Below are 15,475 nucleotides of genomic sequence, written 5' to 3' on the forward strand. Positions count from 1 at the left end.
TGTGGTTTCAGGGATATTTATCAATAAATATACTCTGTCATATTATACATTATGTGTATAATTATCATTGAAAATGAATAAAATTTTATTGAGAACTATAGACATCAAACCAAGCAAACAGTTTCCGAGATAAACAAAAAAAAAAATTTATACGTATATATTTACTTATATAATATACAGTCATCTCTTTTCACCTTTGTCTCTCCGAGCAAGATGGAGAATGATAATCTCTGGCTAGAGGAGGATGGGACGGTTGATACTGTGATAGGGGGGAGGGGGTTCTTCATCGCGACATAATAAATTTTTCTGGGACCTAGAAGTGGCCCTTTCTCATGTAGATGAGGCTGAATATCACAAAAAATTCTATGGGTTGAGATGAGTCCCCCGGGGGCAAAAGCAATTTTTCGTTGCAAGAAAAGTAAAAGTTGCAATTAAATTTTTTTTTTTAAATTATTTTTAAGCTGGATAATTTCGTATTAAATATTTTTGAATTTCGGAAAAAATTTGGTCAATTATGAAAAATTTTCTTTAACTTTTATTCTAAATATAAAAGTGAAATTTCTGAACAAAATTTTATCCACGATAATATGTGAATAGTATATTTAATTTGCGCAACCCTGTATTAAAATACAATAATTTATAGTGTTAAAACTAAGACAGTAATTTTAAATTTGAAGTGTTAAAATTAAAACACTAATAATTTTAACAGACATTTTTCGACGCAATACAATTTATGGGTATACCTCTTCTATTCTATTATTTTACTCAGTGATTCAATGACAGATTATCTTTGCTATAGTGTACATAATTATCACTTTGTATAAAAGTCAAGAAACATGTAATTTTAAAATTCAATTATAGATTTCTACTTCATAATTTGCTTTTTTTTTATAATAACACAGAAATGTACAAATTATACATGGAAAATATTAAAATTCATAAGAAGTGATAACAAGTTAATTTTAAAGAATTTCTACTCGTATTTAAAAAAAATTTTTTTTTTTTTGTAATTACAAAATCTTTTATACAAAATGGGAGAAATATGTAGTGAAAATTTCTTTTTTCTTCTCTCTCTCTCTATGAATATATTAAAGTGTGATTTTGCTTTTTTATTCATTTTCCATTAAAATATCATCTTCAAAATTTTATATTTTGAATTGTAAGTACAGGTGACCCTACCGGTGACTTTGTATTTCACTTTAATGTATGAATCCCTATCCAAAGCTTGTAGAATTTTTTTGTGATCCAAATCATGTAGAATTTTGAAATTCAAAGCAATTTCCATAATTGGAAAGTTTCATAATTTTTAATGAAAATCAAAAGAATTTACAAAATAGTTTAACATGCTGACTAAGACAACGATTTTTCGCCTAAAATATTTTTTCTTGCGGATTCACGTCATTATACAGTTCAGAATGTAACAAAATTTTGTGAAATCCATATTATCTGCCATTTATAAGAAGTGTATTTTTAAGAATTGTAGTGATGTAGAAGATCAAAATTACTATACGGTTACGGTTCTCTTGACTGGGAATTTGGAGAGCATTTGAAAATCTGGAATTGCAGATTTATTATGAAAGCGGACATGGGTTTTTTCCATGACAGTACTGAATTTTGATTTACGTAAAATATAAATTTCTGCATAACAAGGTTTCGAGGGAATGACATGCTGCTTGATTGAAGACGTCTTGAATTGGTACATATTCAAGTGCCACAAAATATTAATTTTTATATTAATTTGCGTTCTTCCAAACACATCACAATTTTCAATGTGTAATCGTGTTATACAAGGGTCAACTGTATTAATAACTGCATATATATATAATTATTTTCTCATCTTTATACTCGTATATTATAAAAATTTTATAAAAATGTACAATGTATGATTAATGATATTTATTTCTTAAATTCGGAGAGTCATTTGAAAATGTGGATCATTTCATTTTGATATTTTCTTATTACAATTTTTCTTGTTTTTCGTTATTTTTTTTTTTTTTTTGTTTTTCTTTTTCAATTCTTATTACTTTGATTGACAAGATATTTGTAATAAATTACAATTTATTTTTTCTTCACTTATAATTTTTGTTTTTATATTTTCTTTTTCATATATAATAATATAATAACATAGTCTAATAAAAAATTCGATTTTGAAATGTAAAAAAAGCAAGAAAACGAAATAAGTACAACAACAAAAAACAAAAAAGCGAAAAAAAAAGAAAATTGTAAAAAGAAATAAATTTCGAATATTCTTTTTCAATAATATTGATGAATTTTTTTTTCTTTTTAGCACCCCAAGACCTAAATTCAATCTTCCGTGTCCGTAAATTATGTATCTCCTCGATATACATTCATTTTTTGTTCTTATATGTAAATTATAATGTATATATGGGTTTTATACACATTAAGAATATACATATATATACACTGTTTTATATTTGCATATACATATGTATGTATTTATATATAAGCTTGCTTATTGATGTGTGTATAAATTCACGTGTGTATAAATTATAAAACATAATTGTTTAATATCCACTTTATATATAAGTTGAATATATAAATATATACCTATATATATATACTTTTATATTTACATATATCAATATAATTCTAATATATTATGTTATAAGTTTGTGGATTTGTAAGAAATATGTTACTACTTTGTTATATCTTGCATAAAATGAGAAAAAAATAAAGGAAACCAAGAACCCTTGTTATAATTTATTCTGATCAAAGGTATTCATTTCGTATTACTTTTATATTATATATATATCAATATACATACATACGAATATACACATCGATATAATGTATATGGCTAACTATATAAATCGTAATTTAGAATATAATGTAATTTATTTCTATTATACTTCTACGTTATATGCATTAAGTATATACTTATATCAAATATATATTGAATTTACCAATACTGAAGTATATATTATATACATATGTGTAATAATAAAATACAGATTGAATATTCTATAATATTATACAGAATAATATAATATTATAATTTGCTTATATTATATTATATACAATAAATATTTTTATATTAATGCTTACGCTTATAAACGCCAAATATTATATTATATAATATGAATGTAATAAAATGATAACAGGAAAATAATAATCTTATCTTCCTTTTGTTTTAAATTCAAAATTTAGTTCATTTTGGACTTATAGTAATAATACATATATATATAGCCAATGCACACATATATATAGTTTAATATATTTTACATATTTATATGATTTTTGCCTTTCTTGCTCTTTTATTCTTGAATATAAAGCCCCGTTTGCATATAATTATTTAATAAACATAAAAAACAATTCTTTACTCAATACTCTAAGTACATTATCATACTGAAATAAATATCTACATGGTATATATATACATAATAGTATTGTATATATATATATATATATAAATGTAATGCTCAACGTAATGGTTACATACGGAATACGGATATCACTTATTCATTTTGTATATGTGAATAAATGTACTTTTTTTTTATAGCACATTGAATTAGGTATGAACTATATTTTTTTTTTCTTCTTAAACTTTCAATTATTATCGTAATATCGAATATTTTCTACTACTTCTTCTTATTCTTATTTGTTTAATGGTTTGTATTTATGTTCGGAAATGTATTTATGTATATGTTATGCCGATATAATGATATGGTGGTGTATATAATGTGGGTATAAAGATGGTGTTATTGTAAATATAAATATAAAAGGCCAGTGCCCTTCGACACAGAAACTTATAAATTTTTTTTGTATAGTTTTTTGTTTTTTTTTTCTTCTTTTATTGTTATTTCGATTTTTTTCTCTCTTATTGTTCTTGTGTTTTTTTTTTGTTTTTAATTTTTTCAAGTTTTTTTTTTTTTTGTTGTGATGCTCATTAAAATATTATTTTTGCTGATGATGTCGTTGATATAGTACGAGAAAAGACTATATCAGTAGTTTTTAAACTCTTTTGCTTTTAGATATGCTAGTACATACTATTAAAGAGTAAATCTAATATAATCGCCAGTTTTAAATTGCTAAGGAATAGATACAAGCTAGTGTCGTACGACAGTATGCCACTAATTTAAGAAAAAAATTAAGAAAAATTTAAATATCGTAATTATATACGATAGCTTATTCTAATAAATATTATTATAGCGTATATGTGTATTACAAGAGAACCGTATATTATAGTTTATTTTGATCAAATTTTTTATTTCAATAAAACAGAAACGAAAGTATAAAAATTAAGCCGCCATTTCAAATTTTTTTTTATATAAAAGACTGTGTGTGCGTTCACATTTTATTAAAATATTTTAATAATTGATTGCATACTTTTAGGCGTACACGTTATTTGTTATTATTTTAAATATAGCTGCAATAATATTGATATAAATTTACAATTTTTAATGTTTTAACAAAATTTTTCGCCTTTTAACTGTCCTTATGAAATTTATCAATTTAAATGCATGTGTGCTGAGTCCCGGAAGAAAAATATTCCACTCTTGTATTGAGATACGTTCGTCTTGATAAATATTCAACGTCTTATGATAATTCGACTAAATAAAAAAATTAAAACTATTTTTACTCTTTACATACATATACGTATGTAGATACATACGTTCATAAATTTATAATCTAATAAAGCAATGTGGTTGCTATTAGTATTTCGCCTAAAGTGGTATTTATACGTAGAGTGCGGAAATTTCGATATAAAATTATTGGATATACAAAATTTTTTTTCCTAAATTTAAATAATAAAAATAAAATCTGAATTTAATTATAGAATCATAAAAAAGTTCTTTTAATTTTTGTTTAGAAAAGAACAGCGTGTAATTTCGAAAAATTGGTTGATTTAGAAAAGATATTGTTAAAAGCTATGTTATCAGTTTATGTAACCAAAAGTTCATGCAGCCAAAAGGGAGTAAAGATTAAATTGTTCAGAATTAGTCTTGGTTTGAACAGCCAAGTTATGGTTTCTAAAAATTAATTGCTAAATTCATCAAAATCGGTTTTTGGTTTTAAGATTCTGTTTTGATTTTTCCAAATCTATTAACTTTTATTATTGTACTTTTGTGTGATTGTCACAGGAAAATGAACTTTTATCACGAATTTTAAAGTGAACTGAAACAAAATAAATGCAAAATTTATTATTATATAAGCTATAGTTACCATATCGTTGTATTTTTGTTTTTTGCATAAAAATCTGTTAATTTTATTTAAAACAATATTTTTGTTATTTCACCCTGAACAATGTTATTATTAAAAGAATTTTATTATTATTACTATTATTATTATATACGATTATAATTATTCAGGCAATATAATAAATTAATAATATTTTAAATAACATTATGGTAATAAGTATAAAATTAAAATTTAATGTTATTTTTAAGTAAATTATGTGCAACAATTTTTTTTTTTTACAAACTGTAATTATATAATAGTATAAAATTTAAAAAATAAAAGTATAATTAAAATGAAATCATTTTTAACACTGAATTTCCATAGACATTATATATTTCGAGTGAAAGAACACATTATAGATAAGTAAATAATATTAAATGAATAAATTGCAATTAAATATCCACATAATGGTATGAATATGAACTGTTTGTGAACATTATGTTGTATTAACATAGAAATATAAATAAATTGTAATATATTACCTATATATATATAAGTAATATAATATTATAATAGTAAATTATATGTTATTATTTAATATTATGTATGCTCATTTAAATTGTAATAAAATCAATTTTTTAAAAGATTTTAAAGAGAAATATATATATTATATATATATATATATATTAAGTAACAAATTAAAAAAGTTAACAATTTTTGGTTTTTATAAATAAATAAATTGGAAAATCTTTTTTGTTTTATATTATTATAATTAATAAAATATTTTTTCTGTGTTAAAAAAAAAAATTACATTTATTTAAATAAGTTTGTGGAATAACAGCTTTGTTGATCATCGTTATAATACTCGTATAACTTATGTTCAATTAATGATTATGCAGAACTGAAATTTTAATAATTTTTTTCTCCATTTTTTATATTTTAATAATTTATTTAATTTTAAATTGAAATTATTAATAAAATATTAATTTATTTTCAGGTTGGTTATGTTTCATGCTCAAACAATATTATATATGATATACGATAATAATGGTAAATTGATAAAATTATATTAAAATATTTATTATTTATTATGAATTTCACAAAAATTAAATCTTTTTCAATAATTAATATTGCAAGTACTTATATTTGTTTGTATATATATATTTTTTTGTATATATATAAAAATATATATATTTTTTTTATTGTTATAAAATAATAATCGTATGGTATTTAATTTAAATTGATTCTTTTGTATTTACGAAGAGTTCGCTATTTTTTTAACATTATATACATTTATTTTGAAAATATATTTGTGTAGGTATATATAGATTACAATTATATGAAATATTTTAATATTTCCAAATGATTTGTTTGTCATAATTTTTTCTGTGACACGAAAACTTAAATAGATTTTCGATATGATTATTTATTAAAAATATGGGTGAAATTTTCAGGTTTCTCGATATAAATACCAAAAAAAAAATCAATCGTTTTAATTTGAATTTTTATATTGAATTTAATGGTAGTGCCGACATTGTTTTAAGTGGAGCGTTAAAAGAGGTCCAATTTTGAGGTAGCATTTGACATGTTCGGAAGAGAACATTACTAATTATATGGTGTTAAAACAAGAGAAAATCAGAAGGCGTCATCTCATATGATTTCGCCAGCTATTTGGTCTGAACAAAATGTGATATTGATTGCTCACTCAAACCAAATAGTAAAAAACTCGACCTCATAAGCATACATATGTGAAGTAGGATAGCAATATAGACCTTTTCAATTAACATTTACCTATAATTGGTATGAAAATATTTTCGAAAACATTTTAATCGGTAATGTTAATTGATTGGAATACAATTTTGAACGGTTTATTAGGATACGAAATTTTATATACTGTTATTTCAATATATTCGTATAAGTTGGATTTCTCTAAAGCTATTGTATATACTTATTATTATAAAGAAATATACGATGTGTAGGAACGTATGAACATTTAAAAAATAACCGTGTTCTGTTATGTAAATTCAGACAAAATTTTTTTATTCTAATAGGGTGATTTATGACAAATCGATTTCATTAAGAGTTTACAATAGAAGTTTCAATAAATTAAAAATGTATATTGGATTGGGGATAAATTATAAAAGGGAAGGTTATTGGGACAATAACAAGTTTGATTCCTTATAAACATTTCAGTTGTATTATTATCAAAATAATAGTTCTTCATCATAATATGTACCCGTAATGCACAATCTTAAAACAGTTTTAAAATCTCTGATTTAAAATTTCGCCTTCATATTTAGGCTTTTCTCTCTTTTTTTTTTTATGAAGATATCAATCTTTAAAATTTGATTATTTTTTTTTTTTGTTTCTTGTATACTCAAAATAAGATCGCTTTAAGTCGACCTGTTATAGACTTATACATATATCGATATATTTAGACTATAAATTTATGCATATTACGAAGTTTAATTTAAATTTATATACATACGTATAATATGTAAGTAAAGTAACAAAAAACTATATTATAAATCCATAAGCGATGTAACACACATTATACACAAAAATGTAGATACACACAAGCACACCTACAATATGTTTCAACAGACATAAAAATGTTTCAACAAAAAATTTTTTCAATGATTTTATTGTTTGATAGTCGATTATGCAAAAATAAAATGGCGCTAAAAATGATTTAGTAATGTAAAGAAGAAATAAAGTTGGGTCAAAGCAATCGCTTGTAATGCAGCACTTTTCCCTTCAACAAGTGAAAATACTGCCTTCAAAAACAATCTATGTATATACCTATCGACTACACTATTCATATACGAAACTATTTAAAGGATTGCATACATTTAGGATGAATGATTTATGCAGTCTTTGAAATAAAGCACAAATAATTTTAAAGATGTTTTAACATAATGTTCGATTTTAAGGGTTAATTGCGTGAGTTGAAAAAAATAATTATATTTACTGATGGCATAGCATTTACCGTTAGCTTTCGCCTTTATAAAAATTTCAAAGAGCTTGCGGTTCTTTACAAATTTCGAGAGGCGATAACTTGAGAGGGGTACTCCAAGAGTGTAAAAGAAGTTTTGTAAACATGTTCACAAACGGATGGGCGGACGGACAGAGTGAAACTAATAAGCACTTTTTTCAAAAATTATTTGTAAAAACCTGCTAAAAACAAATTATAAAATAACTAACAAAATAAAAAATATTTTAAGATCAAGTCCATGATGAGCAAAACTGAACTTCTCCTAATATTTGTCATAGAACAAAGTAACTTCAAAAATTGTTAAAGATATTTTAAGTATTTTGTAAAATGATTGAAAAAAGGTAGTTATTTAAAGTTAGTATAACAATTTAGTAAATTTCATTGACATTTTGTACCTTATATGTTTATTGAAGGAGAAACTTTCTAATGGATATATTTGAAAAGCTTCTTAGGACTCCTAATCTTGATGGCTCTTTGTTATTTAGAATACTTAAAAATTTTTTTAAGAGTTTTCACATAAAACTTTTTTTATTTTGGGTTTCGAAACGCATGGAATGTTCGCCTAGTTTTAGATTATGATTAAGTATTACATGTATGCGAAATATGTCTGGCGTATATTCGAAAAGTTCTATTAACTAAGTTTTGAAGTCTAAAGTCAAGACGACGTTCAATATTTTGATAGCCACAATAATACACGTTTGTGAGATAAGATTACTATAGTCTTCGTAAAATTGCTTTATTTCCTCCTCTACAATATGTAGATTTTAAAACAGAAGTTTTCCTCTAAATTTCCCGGTTTCTTTTCTTGGAATACTATGCTAAATAAACACATTTGGTGTTAATAAATTTGAATTTATAATTTTTAATTTTATTGTCCTTTGGGACATCATTTATAATTTCTTTAATTACTTTTAAATTTACTATTCTCTTACAATTACATTTCCTATTCTCGTTTTGATATTAGAAATATTTTAAACAAAAACCAAGTTTTAAAATTGTCAAATCTCTTCAATAACGCATTTGTATTAAAAGTACTATAATGCGTAGGTATCAACCATATACGTAGATAACATTATTAATCCGGAGTATATTTATTGAATATGTATGTATATATGTATGTCAATATATAAGCTGATTTGCATTATTTTTAGTAATATTGCAATCTGAATGAGATTCCAGAGCATTTGTATTTTTTAAAAGGATTTTTTCTTTATCATTTCGTATTAGAATTACTGCAATACTTTAAAATTCAATCAATATAGAATTTTTATATTAAGATTAATTTGAATTTTTTGTTTACATTCCGAAAACAAAAAAACAAAAAAAAAACAAAAATCCAGACAAATTTAGTTTCGATAGTAATTTTTCAAATTGATTGAGAGCCTACTGTATAATATGTAAACCTAAATAATATATGTGTGTGTGTGGGTATATAAAATAAAACTTACATTAAAAAACAAAACCGAAATTAATTTATCAAAAATTCCAGATTAGGTGAAAAAGGAGAGAAAAAAAAAAGACCAAATAAAAAAAAAATATTCAGTATAAGGAAAAACAACAGCGAAAATTATGTTGGTCTGTTGTTTACAGGTGAACTTAAACAAGGTTTTTATTATTTTTTTTTCGTTTTTTTGTTCTTATTTCATTGTTTTTTTTCTAAATTTACATTGATTGTTAAGTTGTTTATAAAGTTTTTTTTCTCTCTTTTACTCTTTCTTTAATGTTATTATCAAATCGTCTATATATTACATAGATTGATTTACCTTTTTTTTTGTTATTTTGTTTTTTTTTTTTATTATTATTAATAGAATACAAGAGAAGAGAGAATTTAATCGAATCGAATCAAAATGATTAATCGTTTAGTTGATCATATTCGCACAATAATTTATACTTCTTAAGGTTGATTTCTTTTTTAACTTTTTTGTAATGAAATAACAAACTTTAAAAATGAAAAATTATTGATTGATTAAAGTAATACTTGAAATGAACACCAATAAACGTCATAATATGTATAGATATGACGTGTAAATGTATGTTTGTTAAATAAAAATACAGTCTCTTCGAAAAGTTTATTTAAGTTATTTATCAAATTTAAAGCTCAGTTTTGAGAATATTAACAATATTAATTTAATTGACTGCCAATTGAGTTGTTTTCTTGGAATTTGCTCGTATTTTAAAACAATGTAAGAGCATCAATATATCAAATTACCATTTATGTTTGAGGAAGTTTTAAACGAAAATGGCTTGAAATTTTAGGTAACAAAGTGTACAGTATATTTTCTACAGGTACGGTTCTAATTTTTTTGGTGCACTGCGCGGTTTACAAAAAATGCGTTCCATGCTTTCAAAGCAATGACTAATATGCAATTAATAATGCATATTGTCAATAATAATTTCACCCCTGTGTTCCGGTTTTCATTGCATATGCTTATTTTGCATATATAGTAGATCTGGGGCTGATTTCTTAAGAAGTTAATCAAAAATTGACCTAGTATCTATTCTATGGATTTGTGAAAAATTTATTTTTTGGACTAATAAAATAAGTATTTTTAAAAAAAATATACAATTAAATGCCGTTTTTATTGGACATTTTATAGTTCCTAAATAGTTTTATATAAAAATACAGAATAATTTGATTAAGTTATTGAAAAAAAAATTATTTATAAAATAAAAAATAGTTCCATTTTAATTCTATTGTATTTTCGTAACAAAATTATTTCCTAAGAAAATTATTGGAGAATATGGAATTTTCTTAAAAAAACGAGAAAATTATGAAAAGTTTGTATTGATAAATCTTTCCCGTTTTTGTAAAGCAAAAATAAAGTAGAAAATATGATAATGACAATAAGTTTTTCAAATGCAATTGTATTGCTGTGTCCGCCAACCATATTTTAGAGTTGTACACAGTACTTCGAATATTCTATTTTTCAGAATATTCGCAGTATTTTACATAAATCATTGAATATTCTTATCTAGGTATTTTTTGCCAAATGACGATTTCCATACGGGCTTTAGCTAGCCAAATGCCATCCTTGCATTCGACAATCTTCTGATTTTGACTTTTTTCGTTCCACTATGTGAATTATGGCACAAGAGTTGTATTTCTAATCGATTAAATTGTATTCTTGTAACTATAATCTTGAACTGCATCGCTTCCAATGAATTTTGAAGTACATTTATTATATTAATTTTGAAAAGCCTTAAAAATATTTACCCAAAATAAAATATTTTTATTATAAATAATATTATTTATAAAATTTCATTATGAAAATATTGATTAGCTTAATTTTGAAAAGCACTGTACAAAATAACAAATATTATGATACATACATACATATAAATGAAAATATTTTAAAATTTAAATACATACATGCACACCTATGTGTATACATCAGAGAAAAACCAAAGGTACAATAGGGTGAATGAAAAATACATAATGTAAAAAAATGAGAAAAAAAAAATAAATGTGAATTAATTATTTATTCGATTATTTTAATGATTCGATAATTAAATGATTTCAACAAAAATTGGTTTTTATTTTTTTTTTTTTTGCCCCAATCGTTTTCTTAATTTTTAATGGTTTTTTTTTTTTAGTTTAATTATAATAATTATCGTATATAATTTAAATAATGTATTGATAGTTAAAAATTTTTTTTATAATAACCATAAAATTAAGAAAACACAGAGAAAAAAAAATTTTCATTCGTTTTTTTTTTTTCAATAAATATTTTTATATTAATTTTTTTATGACGAAAAATTTATTTTATATAACGAATTGGATTTCAATTAAGAAAAATAAAGAAAAACAGATTATGTTTTGTTTTTTAATTATTAATTTTATTTTTTTATTAAAGAAAGGAAGTAGAAATAGAACGTCTTGATTTTTCCAAAATTTTTTCTTAAATTAAAATAGATAGACGATAATAATTATTTTTATTGTGATGACTTTACGAGTTTTTGTAGCTCTAAATTATAAATATAGAAAAAGTCTTCTACTAACATCATTGTTATAGAAAAAAATATTATTTATTAATTATTATAGGCGCAATTTTTCGATATTTAATCGATAATCAAAAACTTAAGCTATTAGTATTGTTAAATTATCGATAAGATTGAGTTTAATAATATACAGACATAAACCTATTAATTTTGTATAAGCTTATATTTGCAGCTAAAATTTTATATTCCGAGTTAATCTTAAAACATGAAATTTATTCGGCACAAAGAAAAAAATATAAAAATATAAGAAGTATAATTAAATTTATATATCTATATATATATTTAAGAATTATTGAGTAACTGAATTGAAATTTATTAAGTAAGTATGAATAGAAAGGGAAGTAAATAACTTGTATATATTATTGGAAAAGAGCTTGTATTCAATAAGAAAAAACAAGTCTGACCATTTTTGCATTTAAATTCTTAATTCCATTAAAATTTAAATATACATTAGATTAGAGAATAAAGTTACAGTCTTGCGAACTCATAAGATCAAATAAAAACAATTTCAGCAATATACCACATCACTATAATTAGCAGTTTTTTTAAGGATCTTACCGGAGACATTGAATACGCATTTATATAGGATGTTCCTTTCAAAATAAACAAAGTAATGGTATACTTGTTTATAATATTGATCTATGGTCGTAACATATACTAAGTTTGTTTCTGAGTAAATTCAAAATATTCTTATGCAATGTATACTGGCAAAATTGTTACCTATCTTTGAGCTACGTGTTAATTTATTAATATATTCGCTAGTCAATTTTTTAATTAAATATGAAATAATTATAAAGTGCTGTATATAAATTTAAAAATTTTAGCTGGCTATTATTATTTTAATATAAAAATTTTCCTTTTATATTGAAAATTTCATATATATGGACATTTCAGTCTGTATAAACATTGAAATTTGTATACATAAATTTTCTAAATATTTATTCAATAAACATACATAATGTATTTTTTTTTCATATAAACGTATATAAAATATTTAAAAACTAAGTACAGTAATGTCTAATTTATTTTAATGTTATACAAAGTAATATTTACATTGTTCTAATTTTTCACTATAATAAGTTAAAATTACTTTATTTATATAATGTACATAATATAATAATATACAATAAATGTATATGTTTGTGTAAATTAAAGTATCCTTACAAAATAAAATGAATATAAAATTAACAAATCTTTACAATTAAATTAATCCCTTAAAATTAATCAATGTTAACAATATTATTACCACAGAATTAATTTTGTTCCTTTTCATTTTTATGATATACAAATTTTTTTTTTTTGTTTTTGTTTGTTATTTTGAAAAGGAATTGTATAAATAATGTGTAAACATGTATGTATGTATATTTATAATATCCTTTATTATGTATTTGTGTTATTGTTCATATATTATGAATAGAAAGATATCAAAGAACTCTCTCTAATCTAAATTCAACCAGATACATTTTAGATATACTTATGTATTATAAGTTACCCAAACAATATACATGATTATACACCTTTGTTTATTATATGCAAAAGTAATAATATGTATGTATATTTTTATGTGGATTTAATATTCATGGAAATTCTACATAATAATAGCATAACATATTAAATAAAATTATATTCTCTTATATATACAAGATGATTCAGCAACAAGTTAGGAGTTATATAATATCGGGTAGACGGTCAAAAATGAGTGAAATATTTGCTTGGAAAATAGTATTAAATCGAAACCGTTTCTAGCACAAACTACAGGAATTTTAAGAAAATTCGGCGAAATTTTTACATATCTAAGTTTTTTTTGCATGAAGGTTCCGTTCCGAACTAGATAAAAGTTTTAAATAAACAGTTTCTGTAAGGGCTATTAGAATGCTTGAAATAAAGAATATTTAATTATTTGGTTTTCTATGTGTTTTTTGGAAATACAATCATTCGAACTTTAGAAAAATTCAAATTTTTCTTATCTTTTATTTTTTCTTTTTTTCTGACCCGACAATTTCTCATGAAATTTTTTTGAAATTTCCAAATTCTTTTTACGGAATTTTGCCCTACCACCCAAACTTTAATTTATATGGTTCGTAAATTGTTGCTGAATCACCCTGTTTATTATAAACATGTTTTATGTATTAAACAATGTTCTATTGTATTGTTTTATAATGAATTAAAAATAAAGGATAATTTGGCCGTTGTCAGGCATATTGTTATACAAAAAAATACAATCAAAAAAATTATATAAATTTATATAAAATATACAAAACTACTCATATAGATTAATATTATACAATAATAATTATAATAACAATAAAAAATTTCAGAATTGATTAAATTGCCCTGTATATAGCAAAGGACATTTTCGAATTTTGAAATTGTTCTTGTACTCGTATAAGATAAATTTATTTTGAATTTAAATGATAAATTGGGATATTCTCGAATAATAGAAATGATTTTAACTTTCGATCAAAATTATTACAAAAATATGAAATAAAAGCATTTTTGAGTAACTAGTATGATATAAATTCATAAATGAGCGTGTAATATCATTAATCACACCTATAAACTATTAGATGAAATACTTTCGAAAAATTTATTTCGAAGATGAAACTTAATTAATATCCTTAAATTTATAAACGGCATAATAAAAGTGTGTTCTTTTGTGAACTTGTATTTGTATTATGAACAATGTATTACCAAAGTTGAATTTGGTTCTTTGGATACAGTTCTTCTTTTTTTCTCTGGTCATGCAAGCTAATTATTTATAGCACAAAATATATTCTTTTAAGCTTCTTCTATTCAAATACAAATGTATACCGATTTAACACTTTCATTTCTCGCAATCGGCTCGCAAATTGTTAGATAAATTAACAAACCGGTCGCGTGATCTAAACCGAAACGGTTTAAGCTCGCCACTGCATAAGTGTTTTTGTAATAATTATATATACACAAATGTATATCTTTATTTTATATCCATATACGATATAGAAAATTTTGTTTACAAACTTGTTATTTGGTGACCATTTAACGAAATAACACAAAAATAAAAAATTATTAAAAATGGAGAAGAGAAAACAATAGGAAAAAAGAAATTAATTTTTTTTTTTTATTTACAATCTTGTTTATTTTGTGTGTGTATGAATAATTTTTTTTTATATATGTATGTATGTATATTATAAAATTGATTTGTCAGAAAAACTGCACCAGAATCTTTTTGAAAATTAAACAAAAGCGAAAAAATAAAAACAAAATGTTCTGTTTTTTTGTTTTCCTTTTCTTTTTGTTTTCTTTTAAATATTTTACAGGATTATTTTTGTAATTTGCATCATTATAAATGAAATTGTTTGT

At 22.8% G+C, this 15,475-nt stretch overlaps 1 long non-coding RNA gene across 1 annotated transcript in view; it reads left to right on the forward strand.

Annotated features, from left to right (window-relative positions):
• Positions 1-6,300, forward strand: part of LOC129608776 (uncharacterized) — a 43,738-nt gene extending 37,438 nt beyond the window's left edge. The window contains exon 2 of the long non-coding RNA XR_008696908.1: positions 6,137-6,300. This is a non-coding gene — a long non-coding RNA (uncharacterized LOC129608776). The remainder of the gene's footprint in view (positions 1-6,136) is intronic.
• Positions 6,301-15,475: the final 9,175 nt, after the last annotated feature.

Source organism: Condylostylus longicornis, unplaced genomic scaffold (genome assembly GCF_029603195.1).
Source record: "Condylostylus longicornis isolate FDR11 unplaced genomic scaffold, ASM2960319v2 ptg000034l, whole genome shotgun sequence".
In the NCBI taxonomy this organism is placed as follows: Eukaryota; Metazoa; Arthropoda; class Insecta; order Diptera; family Dolichopodidae; genus Condylostylus; species Condylostylus longicornis.